General features: G+C 41.6%; 1 non-coding gene across 1 annotated transcript; it reads right to left on the reverse strand.

The window, feature by feature from the left end:
* Positions 1-10578: 10578 nt before the first annotated feature.
* LOC130942664 (small nucleolar RNA R71) lies at positions 10579-10686 on the reverse strand. Its single transcript, XR_009071228.1, has one exon. It is a non-coding gene; the product is annotated as a small nucleolar RNA R71 (small nucleolar RNA).
* Positions 10687-13751: the final 3065 nt, after the last annotated feature.

Below are 13751 nucleotides of genomic sequence, written 5' to 3' on the forward strand. Positions count from 1 at the left end.
CTCCGTTCAACTAACCAGCAAGTGTACTGGGTCGTCCAAGTAATAAACCTTACGTGAGTAAGAGTCGATCCCACAGAGATTGTTGGTATGAAGCAAGCTATGGTCACCTTGTAAATCTCAGTTAGGCAGATTAAATTGGTTTATGGTTTCGAAAATTAATAATAAAAAGAAAATAAAAAGGGATAGAAATACTTATGTAAATCAATAGTGGGAATTTCAGATAGGTGTGTGGAGATGCTGTGTTCCTTTTTGAAACTTTACTTCACTACTCACTCTTCCTTCAATCCTTCTTACTCCTTTCCATGGCAAGCTGTATGTAGGGCATCACTATCATCAATGGCTACTTTTAATCCTCTCGGGAAAATGGTCCTATGCGCTGTCACTGCACGGCTAATCGTCTGGAGGCATCACCCTTGGTTGATAGCTACATCCCATCCTCTCAGTGAAAATGGTCCGAATGCTCTGTCACAGCACGGCTAATCATATGTCGGTTCTCAATCAGGTTGGAATAGAATCCATTGATTCTTTTGCGTTTGTCACTAACGCCCAGCCTTCAGGAGTTTGAAGCTCGTCACAGTCATTCAATACCGGAATCCTACTCGGAATACCACAGACAAGGTTAGACTTTCCGGATTCCCAGGATCCTACTCGGAATACCACAGACAAGGTTAGACTTTCCGGATCCTCATGAATGCCGCCATCTATCTAGCTTATACCACGAAGATTCTGTTGGGGAATCTAAGAGATATGCGCCCGGCCTAAGGTAGAACGGAAGTGGTTGTCAATCACGCGCGTTCATAAGTGAGAGTGATGATGAGTGTCACGGATCATCACATTCATCAAAGTGTTGTGCAACGTATATCTTGGAATAAGAATAAGAGAGAATTGAATAAAAAGTAATAGTAATTGTATTGAAACTTGAGGTACAGCAGAGCTCCACACCCTTAATCTATGGTGTGCAGAAACTCCACCGTTGAAAATACATAAGTAAAAGGTTCAGGCATGGCCGAATGGCCAGCCCCCAAAATGTGATCACAGGATTCAAAATACAATCCAGGATGATAATATGATAGTAAAAAGTTCTATTTATAATAAACTAGCTCCTAGGGTTTACATGAGTAAGTAATTGATGCATAAATCCACTTCCGGGGCCCACTTGGTGTATGCTTGGGCTGAGCTTGATCAATCCACGAGCTGAGGCTTCTGTTGGAGTTGAACTCCGAGTTATGACGTGTTTTGGGCGTTCAACTCCGGATCATGACGTTTTTCTGGCGTTTAACTCCAGACAGCAGCATGTACTTGGCGTTCAACGCCAAGTTACGTCGTCAATTTCCGAATAAAGTATAGACTATTATATATTTCTGGAAAGCTCTGGATGTCTACTTTCTAACGCCGTTGAGAGCGTGCTATTTGGAGTTCTGTAGCACCAGAAAATCTATTTTGAGTGCAGGGAGGTCAGATTCCAACAGCATCAGCAGTCCTTTTGTCAGCCTTTTTCAGAGTTTTGCTCAAGTCCCTCAATTTCAGCCAGAAATTACCTGAAATCACAGAAAAACACACAAACTCATAGTAAAGTCCAGAAATGTGAATTTAACATAAAAACTAATGAAAACATCCCTAAAAGTAGCTCAAACTTACTAAAAACTACCTAAAAACAATGCCAAAAAACGTATAAATTATCCGCTCATCACAACACGAAACTTAAATTGTTGCTTGTCCCCAAGCAACTGAAAATAAAATAGGATAAAAGAAGAGAATATACTATAAATTCCAGAATATCAATGAATATCAATTATAATTAGATGAGCGGGACTTGTAGCTTTTTGCTTCTGAACAGTTTTGGCATCTCACTTTTTCCTTTGAAGTTTAGAATGATTGGCTTCTCTAGGAACTTAGAATTTTGGATAGTGTTATTGACTTTCCTAGTTAAGCATGTTGATTCTTGAACACAGCTACTTATGAGTCTTGGCTGTGGCCCTAAGCACTTTGTTTTCCAGTATTACCACGGGATACATAAATGCCATAGACACATAACTGGGTGAACCTTTTCAGATTGTGACTTAGCTTTGCTAAAGTCCCCAGTTAGAGGTGTCCAGAGCTCTTAAGCACACTCTTTTTGCTTTGGATCACGACTTTAACCACTCAGTCTCAAGCTTTTCACTTGGACCTTCATGACACAAGCACATGGTTAGGGACAGCTTGGTTTAGCCGCTTAGGCCTGGATTTTATTTCCTTGGGCCCTCCTATCCATTGATGCTCAAAGCCTTGGATCCTTTTTACCCTTGCCTTTTGGTTTTAAGGGCTATTGGCTTTTTCTGCTTGCCTTTTCTTTTTCTTTCTATATTTTTTTTCGCCATTTTTTTTTCCGCAAGCTTCTTCTTGTTCACTACTTTTTCTTGCTTCAAGAATCAATTTCATGATTTTTCAGATCCTCAATAACATTTCTCTTTGTTCATCATTCTTTCAAGAGCCAACAATTTTAACATCCATAAACAACAAGATCAAAAGACATATGCACTGTTCAAGCATTCATTCAGAAAACAAAAGTATTGTCACCACATCAATATAATTAAATTAAATTCAAGGATAAATTCGAAATTCATGTACTTCTTGTTCTTTTGAATTAAAACATTTTTCATTTAAGAGAGGTGAAGGATTAATGGATTTTATTCATAGCTTTAAGACATGGTTACATACTAATGATCATGAAGTAAAGACACAAAACATAGATAAACACAACATTAAAAACCGAAAACAGAAAGAAATAAAGAACAAGGAATGAATCCACCTTTAGTGGCGTCTTCTTCTTGAAGGACCAATGATATTCTTAAGCTCTTCTATGTCCCTTCCTTGCCTTTGTTGCTCCTCCCTCATTGCTCTTTGGTCTTCTCTTATTTCTTGGAGAATGATGGAGTGCTCATGATGTTCCACCCTTAGTTGTTCAACATTGTGACTCAAATCTTCTAAGGAAGTGTTGAGTTGTTCCCAATAGTTGTTGGGAGGAAAGTGCATCCCTTGAGGCATCTCAGGGATTTCTTGATGATGAGCTTCCTCATGCATCTCTTGAGAACCGTGAAGGGTCTTTCTTGCTTGCTCCATCCTCTTCTTGGTGATGGGCTTATCCTCTTCAATGGAGATGTCTCCTTCTATGATAACTCCAGCTGAGTAACATAGATGGCAAATAAGGTGAGGAAAAGCTAGCCGTGCCATGGGTGAAGGCTTGTCGGCTATTTTGTAGATTTCATTGGAGATGACCTCATGAACTTCTACTTCCTCTCCAATCATGATGCCATGAATCATGATGGCCCGATCCACAGTAACTTCAGATCGGTTGCTAGTAGGAATGATGGAGCGTTAAATGAACTCCAACCATCCTCTAGCTATAGGCTTGAGGTCCAGTCTTCTTAGTTGGACTGGCTTGCCTTTGGAGTCTCTCTTCCATTGAGCTCCTTCCACACAAATGTCCATAAGGACTTGGTCCAACCTTTGATTAAAGTTGACCTTTCTAGTGTAGGGGCGTTCATCTCCTTGCATCATGGGCAAGTGGAATGCCAACCTCACATTTTCCGGACTAAAATCTAAGTATTTCCCCCGAACCATTGTGAGATAATTCTTTGGACTCGGGTTCATATCTTGATCATGGTTCCTAGTGATCCATGCATTGGCATAGAACTCTTGAACCATTAAGATTCCGACTTGTTGCATGGGGTTGGTTAAGACTTCCCAACCTCTTCTTCGGATTTCATGTCGGATCTCCGGATACTCATTTTTCTTGAGCTTGAAAGGGACCTCAGGGATCACCTTCTTCTTTGCCACAACATCATAGAAGTGGTCTTGATGGCTCTTGGAGATGAATCTTTCCATCTCCCATGACTCAGAGGTGGAAGCTTTTGTCTTCCTTTTTCCTTTTCTAGAGGATACTCCGGCCTTAGGTGCCATTGATGGTAATGGAAAAACAAAAAAGCTTATGCTTTTACCACACCAAACTTAAAATATTGCTCGCCCTCGAGCAAGAGAAGAAAGAAGAGAAGAAGAAGAAGAAGAAAATATGGTAGAGAGGGAGAGAGGTAGGTTCGGCAAAGTGGGGGAAGGGGGGTTTGTGTTGTGTGAAAATGAAGGAGAATGGAAGGGTATTTATAGGGAGAGGGGGAGTGTATGTTCGGCCATCTTGGGTGGGAATGGGTGGGAAATTGGTTTTGAATTTTTGAAGGTAGGTGGGGTTTATGGGGAAGAGTGGATGAATGTGAGTGGTGAAGGGGGTGATTGGGAAGAGGAATTGAGGTGATTGGTGAAAGTTGTTGGGAAGTGTGACATGGGGAAGAGTAATCACAAAAACTAGGATTAGGAGGTAAGGTGGGAATATGTTAGGTGGGGATCCTGTGGGGTCCACAGATCCTGAAGTGATCCTGTGGGGTCCACAGGTCTTGAGGTGTCAAGGAATTCCATCCCTGCACCAAATAGGCATGTAAATTGCCTTTGCACACCATTCTGGCGTTTAAACGCCGTGTGGTGCACATTCTGGGCGTTCAACGCCCATGTAAAGCATGTTTCTGGCGTTGAACGCCAGTTTCATGCTTGTTACTGGCGTTCAGCGCCAGCTTTTCTTCTCTGGGCACATTCCTGGCGTTCAGCGCCAGAATGTTGCTTGTTTTGGCGTTCAGCGCCAGAATGATGCTCTGTTCTGGCGTTGAACGCCAGCCAGATGCATCTTACTGGCGTTGAACGCCAGCCTGTGCGTCCTCCAGGGTGTAAATTTTTTCTTCTGCTGTTTTTGATTCTGTTTTTAATTTTTATGATTTTTTCGTGACTCCTCATGATCATGTACCTAATAAAACACAAAATAACAATAATAAAAATAAAAATAAGAATTAGATAAATAAAATTGGGTTGCTTCCCAACAAGCGCTTCTTTTATGTCAATAGCTTGACAGTGGCTCTCATGGAGCCACAAGGTGATCAGGTCAATGTTGTATAGTCCCAACACCAAACTTAGAGTTTGGATATGGGGTCTTCTTGACTCTGAACTGAGAGAAGCTCTTCATGCTTACTCTCTTCTGTCACAGAGGGATGGCCATGTGCCTTAAACACAAGGTAGTCCCCATTCAATTGAAGGACTAATTCACCTCTTTTGACATCTATCACAGCTCCTACTGTGGCTAAGAAAGGTCTTCCAAGGATGATGCAATCATCCTCTTCCTTCCTAGTGTCTAAGATTATGAAATCAGCAGGGATGTAAAGGCCTTCAACCTTTACTAACACGTCCTCTACTATTCCATAAGCTTGTCTCAATGACTTGTGTGCCAATTGTAATGAGAACAAGGCAGGTTATACCTCAATGATCCCCAGCTTCTCTATTACAGAGAGTGGCATAAGATTTATCCCTGACCCCAGATCACACAGAGCTTTTTCAAAGATCATGGTGCCTATGGTACAAGGTATTAAGAACTTGCCAGGATCTTGTTTCTTTTGAGGTAGAATTTTCTGAATCCAAGTATCCAGTTCATTAATGAGCAACGGAGGTTCACTTTCCCAAGTCCCATTACCAAATAACTTGGCATTCAGCTTCATGATAGCTCCTAAATATTGAGCAACTTGCTCTCCAGTCACATCTTCATCCTCTTCAGAGGATGAATAGTCTTCAGAGCTCATGAATGGCAGAAGGAGATTCAATGGAGTCTCTATGGTCTCTGTATGAGCCTCAGATTCCTTTGGATCCTTAATAGGAAACTCCTTCTTGCTTGAGGAACGTCCCAAGAGGTCTTCCTCACTAGGATTTTTGTCCTCATCCTCCCTTGTGCATTCGGCTATATTGACTATGTCAATGGCTTTGCACTCTCCTTTTGGATTCTCTTCTGTATTGCTTGGGAGAATACTGGGAGGAGTTTCAATGACTTTCTTACTCAGCTGGCCCACTTGTGCCTCCAGATTTCTAATGGAGGATCTTGTTTCACTCATGAAGCTGAAAGTGGCCTTTGACAGATCAGAGACTACATTGGCTAAATTAGAGGTGTTTTGTTCAGAATTCTCTGTCTGTTGTTGAGAAGATGATGGATATGGCTTGCTATTGCTCAGCCTATTGCGTCCACCATTGTTAAAGCCTTGTTGAGGCTTTTGTTGATCCTTCCATGAGAAATTTGGATGATTTCTCCATGATGAGTTATAGGTGTTTCCATAAGGTTCACCCATGTAATTAACCTCTGCCATGGCAGGGTTCTCAAGATCATAAGCTTCTTCAGAAGCTGCCTCTCTAGTACTGTTGGATGCATGTTGCCATCCATTCAGATTTTGAGAGATCATGTTGACCTGTTGAGTCAACACTTTGTTCTGAGCCAATATGGCATTCAGAGCATCAATTTCAAGAACTCCTTTCTTCTGAGGTATCCCATTGTTCACAGAATTCCTCTCAGAAGTGTACATGAATTGGTTGTTTGCAACCATGTCAATGAGTTCTTGAGCCTTTTCAGGCGTTTTCTTCAGGTGAATAGATCCACCTGTAGAATGGTCCAATGACATTTTCAAAAATTCAGAGAGACCATAGTAGAATATATCTAATATGGTCCATTCTGAAAACATGTCAGATGGACATCTTTTGGTCAGCTGCTTGTATCTTTCCCAAGCTTCATAGAGGGATTCACCATCTTTTTGTTTGAAGGTTTGAACATCCACTCTCAGCTTGCTCAGCTTTTGAGGAGGAAAGAATTTATCCAAGAAGGCAGTGACCAGCTTATCCCAGGAGTCCAGGCTATCCTTAGGTTGTGAATCCAACCATATTCTAGCTCTGTCTCTTACAGCAAAAGGGAAAAGCATGAGTCTGTAGACTTCAGGATCAACTCCATTCGTCTTTACAGTCTCACAGATCTGCAAGAACTCAGTTAAAAACTGATAAGGATCTTGATGAGCGGATAATTTGTACGCTTTTTGGCATTGTTTTTAGTATGTTTTTAGTATCTTTTAGTTAGTTTTTATTATATTTTTTATTAGTTTTTAGCTAAAATTCACTTTTCTGGACTTTACTATGAGTTTATGTGTTTTTCTGTGATTTCAGGTATTTTCTGGCTGAAATTGAGGGATCTGAGCAAAAATCTGATCCAGAGACTCAAAAGGACTGCAGATGCTGTTGGATTCTGACCTCCCTGCACTCGAAGTGAATTTTCTGGAGCTACAGAAGCCCAATTGGCGCGCTCTCAACGGCGTTGGAAAGTAGACATCCTGGGCTTTCCAGCAATATATGATAGTCCATACTTTGCCCAAGATTTGATGGCCCAAACCGGCGTTCAAAGCACCCTCAGGAATTCCAGCGTTAAACGCCGGAACTGGCACCTAAATGGGAGTTAAACGCCCAAACTGGCACCAAAGCTGGTGTTTAACTCCAAGAAGAGTCTCTACACGAAAATGCTTCATTGCTCAGCCCAAGCACACACCAAGTGGGCCCGGAAGTGGATTTTTATGTCATTTACTCATCTTTGTACACCTTAGGCTACTAGTTCTCTATAAGTAGGACTTTTTGCTATTGTATTTGATGTCTTGGAATCTTGGTAGCTATCTTTGAGTTTCATGCTATCTTAGATCATTTGGGAGGCTGGCCTCACGGCCATGCCTAGACCTTGTTCTTATGTATTTTCAACGGTGGAGTTTCTACACACCATAGATTAAGGTGTGGAGCTCTGCTGTACCTCGAGTATTAATGCAATTACTATTGTTCTTCTATTCAATTCCGCTTGTTCTTTGTCCAAGATATCACTTGTTCTTCAACTTGATGAATGTGATGATCCGTGACACTCATCATCATTCTCACTCATGAACAAGGTGACTGACAACCACTCTTGTTCTACAAGCATATGAGGCTTAGTGAATATCTCTTGGATTCCTGATACACGATGCATGGCTGATCGCCTGACAACCGAGTGCTCGCCTGACAAACGAGCCAGCCATTCCGTGAGATCAGAGCCTTCGTGGTATAGGCGAGAACTGATGGCGGCATTCAAGAGAATCCGGAAGGTCTAACCTTGTCTGTGGTATTCTGAGTAGGATTCAATGATTGAATGACTGTGACGTGCTTCAAAATCCTAGCAGGCGGGGCGTTAGTGACAGACGCAAAAGAATCGATGGATTTTATTCCGGCCTGACCGAGAACCGACAGCTGATTAGCCATATGCTGTGACAGAGCATGGGAACATTTTCACTGAGAGGATGGGAGGTAGCCACTGACAACGGTGAAACCCTACATGAGCTTGCCATGGAAAGGAGTAAGAAGGATTGGATGAAGACAGTAGGAAAGCAGAGAGACGGAAGGGAAGGCATCTTCATTCGCTTATCTGAAGCTCTCACCAATGATATACATAAGTATCTCTATCTTTATCTTTATGCTTTATTCGTTTATCACTATACCCATTTGAGTCTGCCTGACTGAGATTTACAAGGTGACCATAGCTTGCTTCATAGCAACAATCTCTGTGGGATCGACCCTTACTCGCGTAAGGTTTATTACTTGGATGACCCAGTGCACTTGCTGGTTAGTTGTGCGAAGTTGTGTTTATGCCATGGTATTGAGCACCAAGTTTTTGGATTCATTACCGGGGATTGTTTTGTGTAAAAGTAGTGATCACAATTTCGTGCACCAAGTTTTTGGCGCCGTTGCCGGGGATTGTTTGTGTATGGACAACTGACGGTTCATCTTGTTGCTTAGATTATGTATTTTTTCTTCAGAGTTCTTGAGAATAAATTCTAGTGTTTCATGATGATCTGTTGAAGTCTGGCTGGCTGAGAAGCCATGTCTAATCTTATTGGACCGAGGTTTCAACTAATCATCACAATAGCTTGTTGATCTCTATCAATCTTGCTATTGGAGCAATGATCTGCTAAGGCTTGGCTGGCCATTGGCCATGTCTAGTGTTTTGGACCGAAGCTTTCTTTGAAAGCTTGGCTGGCTGTGAAGCCATGTCTAATTCCTGGACCGGAGTCTTAGACTAGCATTGCAATGATTCCTGGAATCCAAATTGAGAATTCTGAAACTTTATTTTCTATTTCCATATAATTTTCGAAAAAAAGCACAAAAAATTTTTAAAAAAATAATCATAAAAACCAAAAATACTTTATCTTTCTTGTTTGAGTCTAGTGTCTAATCTTAAGTTTGGTGTCTTGCATGCCTTTTTTATTTGATCTTGGTTCTATTTTCAAGTCAATAGTACAGGGGACTGAAGATTCAGAACATGCAGCAGAGGAATTACACAGAAAAGCTGGGCGTTCAAAACGCCCAGTGAAGAAGGACAGACTGGCGTTTAAACGCCAGCCAGGGTACCTGGTTGGGCGTTAAACGCTAGAATGGATACCATTCTGGGCGTTTAACGCCAGGATGGCACAAGGGGGAGGATTTTGTTTTCAAAATCAATTTTTTTTTCAAGTTTTCAAAGTTTTTCAAAATCAAATCTTTTTCAAATCATATCTTTTCAATCAAATGTTTTCAAAATCAATTTCTTTCCTTTTTCAAAGATACTTACTAACAATTAATGATTTGATTGAACATCTCAAGTTTGTTGCCTTTTCTGTTGAGAAAGGTTTAATGTTTGAATCATATCTTTTCTTGTTAGGCAAGTCACTAATTTTTTTTAAAATCAAATCTTTTTAAAATTGTTTTCAAATCATATCTTCTTAAAATTGTTTTCAAATCATATCTTCTCAATCACATCTTTTTCAAAATAGTTTTCAATCAAATCTTCTTAATTTCTAATTTCAAAATCTTTTTCAAAAATCACTTGATTTCTTTTTCACTTTGAATTTTCGAAAATTGTCAATCAATTTTTCAAAATGTTTTCAAAATCTTTTTAATTGAATTTTCGAAAATCTTCTTCCTCTCTTCCCACATCCTTCTATTTATGGAGTACTACTCCTTCTCAATGCACAATTCGAACTCCATCTAATTAAAGTTCGAATTCCTCTCCTTCTTCTTTCTTCTATTTCTCTTTTCCTCTGACACCTCAAGGAATCTCTATACTGTGACATAGAGGATTCCATATTTTCTTGTTCTCTTCTCTTTCATATGAGCAGGAACAAAGACAAAGGTATTCTTGTTGAAGCTGACCCTGAACCTGAAAGGACCTTGAAGCGAAAGCTAAGAGAAGCTAAGGCACAACTCTCTGTTGAGGACTTGGCCGAATTCTTCAAAGAAGAAGAACCCATGGCAGCCGAAAACAACAACAATGCCAACAATGCAAGGAAGGTGCTGGGTGACTTTACTGCACCTACTCCCGACTTCTATGGGAGAAGCATCTCTATCCCTGCCATTGGAGCAAACAACTTTGAGCTTAAGCCTCAGTTAGTTTCTCTAATGCAACAGAATTGCAAGTTCCATGGACTTCCAATGGAAGATCCTCATCAGTTTTTAGCTGAGTTCTTGCAAATCTGTGACACAGTCAAGACTAATGGGGTTGACCCTGAGGTCTACAGACTGATGCTATTCCCCTTTGCTGTAAGAGACAGAGCTAGAATATGGTTGGACTCACAACCTAAAGACAGCCTGGACTCTTGGGAAAAGCTAGTCAATGCCTTCTTGGCAAAATTCTTTCCACCTCAGAAATGGAGTAAGCTTAGAGTGGAAGTCCAAACCTTCAGACAGAAGGATGGAGAATCCCTCTATGAAGCTTGGGAAAGATACAAACAATTAATCAGAAAGTGTCCCTCAGACATGCTTTCTGAATGGAGCATCATAGGTATTTTCTATGATGGTCTCTCTGAACTATCCAAGATGTCTTTGGATAGCTCTGCTGGAGGATCTCTTCATCTGAAGAAGACACCTACAGAGGCTCAAGAGCTCATTGAAATGGTTGCAAATAACCAATTCATGTACACTTCTGAAAGGAATCCTGTGAACAATGGGACTAGTCAGAAGAAAGGAGTTCTTGAGATTGACACTCTGAATGCCATACTGGCTCAGAACAAGATATTGACTCAACAAGTCAATTTGATTTCTCAAAGTCTGTCTGGAATGCAAAATGCACCTGGCAGTACTAAGGGAGCTTCATCTGAAGAAGAAGCTTATGATCCTGAGAATCCTTCAATGGAAGAGGTGAATTACCTAGGAGAACCCTATGGAAACACCTATAATTCTTCATGGAGAAATCACCCAAATTTCTCATGGAAGAATCAAGAGAGACCTCAACAAGGTTTCAATAACAACAATGGTGGAAGAAACAGGTTTAGCAATGGCAAGCCTTTTCCATCATCTTCTCAGCAACAGACAGAGAATTCTAAGCAGAACCCCTCTGACTTAGCAACCATGGTCTCTGATCTAATCAAAACCACTCAAAGTTTCATGAATGAAACAAGGTCCTCCATTAGGAATTTGGAGGCACAAGTGGGACAGCTGAGCAAGAAAATTACTGAACTCCCTCCAAGTACTCTTCCAAGCAATACAGAAGAAAATCCAAAAGGAGAGTGCAAGGCCATCAACATGGCCGAATTTGGAGAGGAAAGAGAGGAAGTGGACGCCACTGAGGAAGACCTCAATGGGGGTGCACCAACCTCCAATGAGTTCCCTAATGAGGAACCATGGGAATCTGAGGCTCAAAATGAGACCATAGAGATTCCATTGGACTTACTTCTGCCTTTCATGAGCTCTGATGAGTATTCTTCCTCTGAAGAGGATGAGTATGTCACTGAAGAGCAAGTTGCTAAATACCTTGGAGCAATCATGAAGCTAAATGACAAGTTATTTGGAAATGAGACTTGGGAGAATGAACCTCCTTTGCTCACCAAAGAACTGGATGACTTGTCTAGGCAGAGATTACCTCAAAAGAAACAAGATCCTGGGAAGTTTTCAATACCTTGTACCATAGGCACCATGACCTTCAAGAAGGCTCTGTGTGACTTAGGGTCAAGTGTAAACCTCATGCCTCTCTCTGTAATGGAGAAGCTAGGGATCTTTGAGGTACAAGCTGCAAGAATCTCACTAGAGATGGCAGACAACTCAAGAAAACAAGCTCATGGACTTGTAGAGAATGTTTTGGTGAAAGTTGAAGACCATTACATCCCTACTGATTTCATAGTCCTAGAGACTGGGAAGTGCATGGATGAATCCATCATCCTTGGCAGACCCTTCCTAGCCACAGCAAAGGCTGTGATTGACATTGATGGAGGTGAACTGATCATTCAAGTGAATGAAGAATCCTATGTGTTTAAGGCTCAAGGATATCCCTCTGTCACCATGGAGAAGAAGCATGAAGAGCTTCTCTCAAATCAGAGACAAACAGAGCCCCCACAGTCAAACTCTAAGTTTGGTGTTGGGAGGCCACAACCAAACTCTAAGTTTGGTGTTGAACCCCCACATTCAAACTCTAAGTTTGGTGTTGGGAGGTTCCAACATTGCTCTGAGTATCTGTAAGGCTCCATGAGAGCCCTCTGTCAAGCTACTGACATTAAAGAAGCGCTTGTTGGGAGGCAACCCAATGATTATATTTTATATATTTTCTTTTGTTATTTTATGTTTTTGTAGGTTGATGATCATAAGAAGTCACAAAATCCATTGAAAAAGCAAAAACAGAATGAAAAACAGGAAGAAAAACAGCACACCCTGGAGGAAGAATTCACTGGCGTTTAAACGCCAGTGAGGCTAGCAGCAGTTGGGCGTTTAACGCCCAGTCTGGCACCATTCTGGGCGTTTAACGCCAGAAAGGGGCACCAGACTGGCGTTAAACGCCAGAAAAGGGCAAGAACCTGGCGTTAAACGCCAGGATGGGCACCCAGCCCGGCGTTTAACGCCAGAAATGGCTCAAAACGTGATTTTGAGTACATTTGGTGCAGGGATGACTTTTCCTTGACACCACAGGATCTGTGGACCCCACAGGATCCCCAACCAACCCCACCACTCTCTCCCATTCACCAATCACCTCAATACCTCTTCCCCAAAAACCCCTCACCTATCAAATCCCATCTTTCTCTTCACCACTCACATCCATCCTTCATAAAACCCCACCAACCTCACCCTTCAAATTCAAACCACTTTCCCTCCCAAACCCACCCAAAATGGCCGAACCCCATTTCCCCTCTCTCCTATAAATACCCTTCTTCACTCCTTCATTTTCACAAAACCTAAACACCACTTCCCCCCTCCTTGGCCGAATACATAAGCCATCTCCTTCTCCCTCATCTCTTCTTCTTCTACTCTCTTATTTCTTCTTTTGCTCGAGGACGAGCAAACCTTTTAAGTTTGGTGTGGTAAAAGCATTGCTTTTTGTTTTTCCATAACCATTTATGGCATCCAAGGCCGGAGAAACCCTCTAGAAAGAGGAAAGGGAAGGCAAAAGCTTCCACCTCCGAGTCATGGGAGATGGATAGATTCATCTCAAGGGTGCACCAAGACCACTTATGATGTTGGCCTTGAAGAAGGTGATCCCCGAGGTCCCCTTTTCACTCAAAAAGGCTGAATATCCGGAGATCCGCATGAGATCCGAAGAAGAGGTTGGGAAGTGCTACCAACCCCATTCAACAAGTCGAATCTTGATGGTTCAAGAGTTCTATGCCAATGCATGGATCACTAAGAACCATGATCAAAGTGTGAACCCGGATCCAAAGAATTATCTTACTATGGTTCGGGGGAAATACTTGGATTTTAGTCCGGAAATGTAAGGTTAGCATTCAACTGCCTATGATGCAAGGAGATGAAATCCTTACACTAGAAGGGTCAACTTTGATCAAAGGTTGGACCAAGTCCTCACAGTCATATGTGAAGAGGGCGCACAATGGAAGAGAGATTCAAGA

This window comes from Arachis stenosperma, chromosome 7 (assembly GCF_014773155.1).
Source record: "Arachis stenosperma cultivar V10309 chromosome 7, arast.V10309.gnm1.PFL2, whole genome shotgun sequence".
In the NCBI taxonomy this organism is placed as follows: Eukaryota; Viridiplantae; Streptophyta; class Magnoliopsida; order Fabales; family Fabaceae; genus Arachis; species Arachis stenosperma.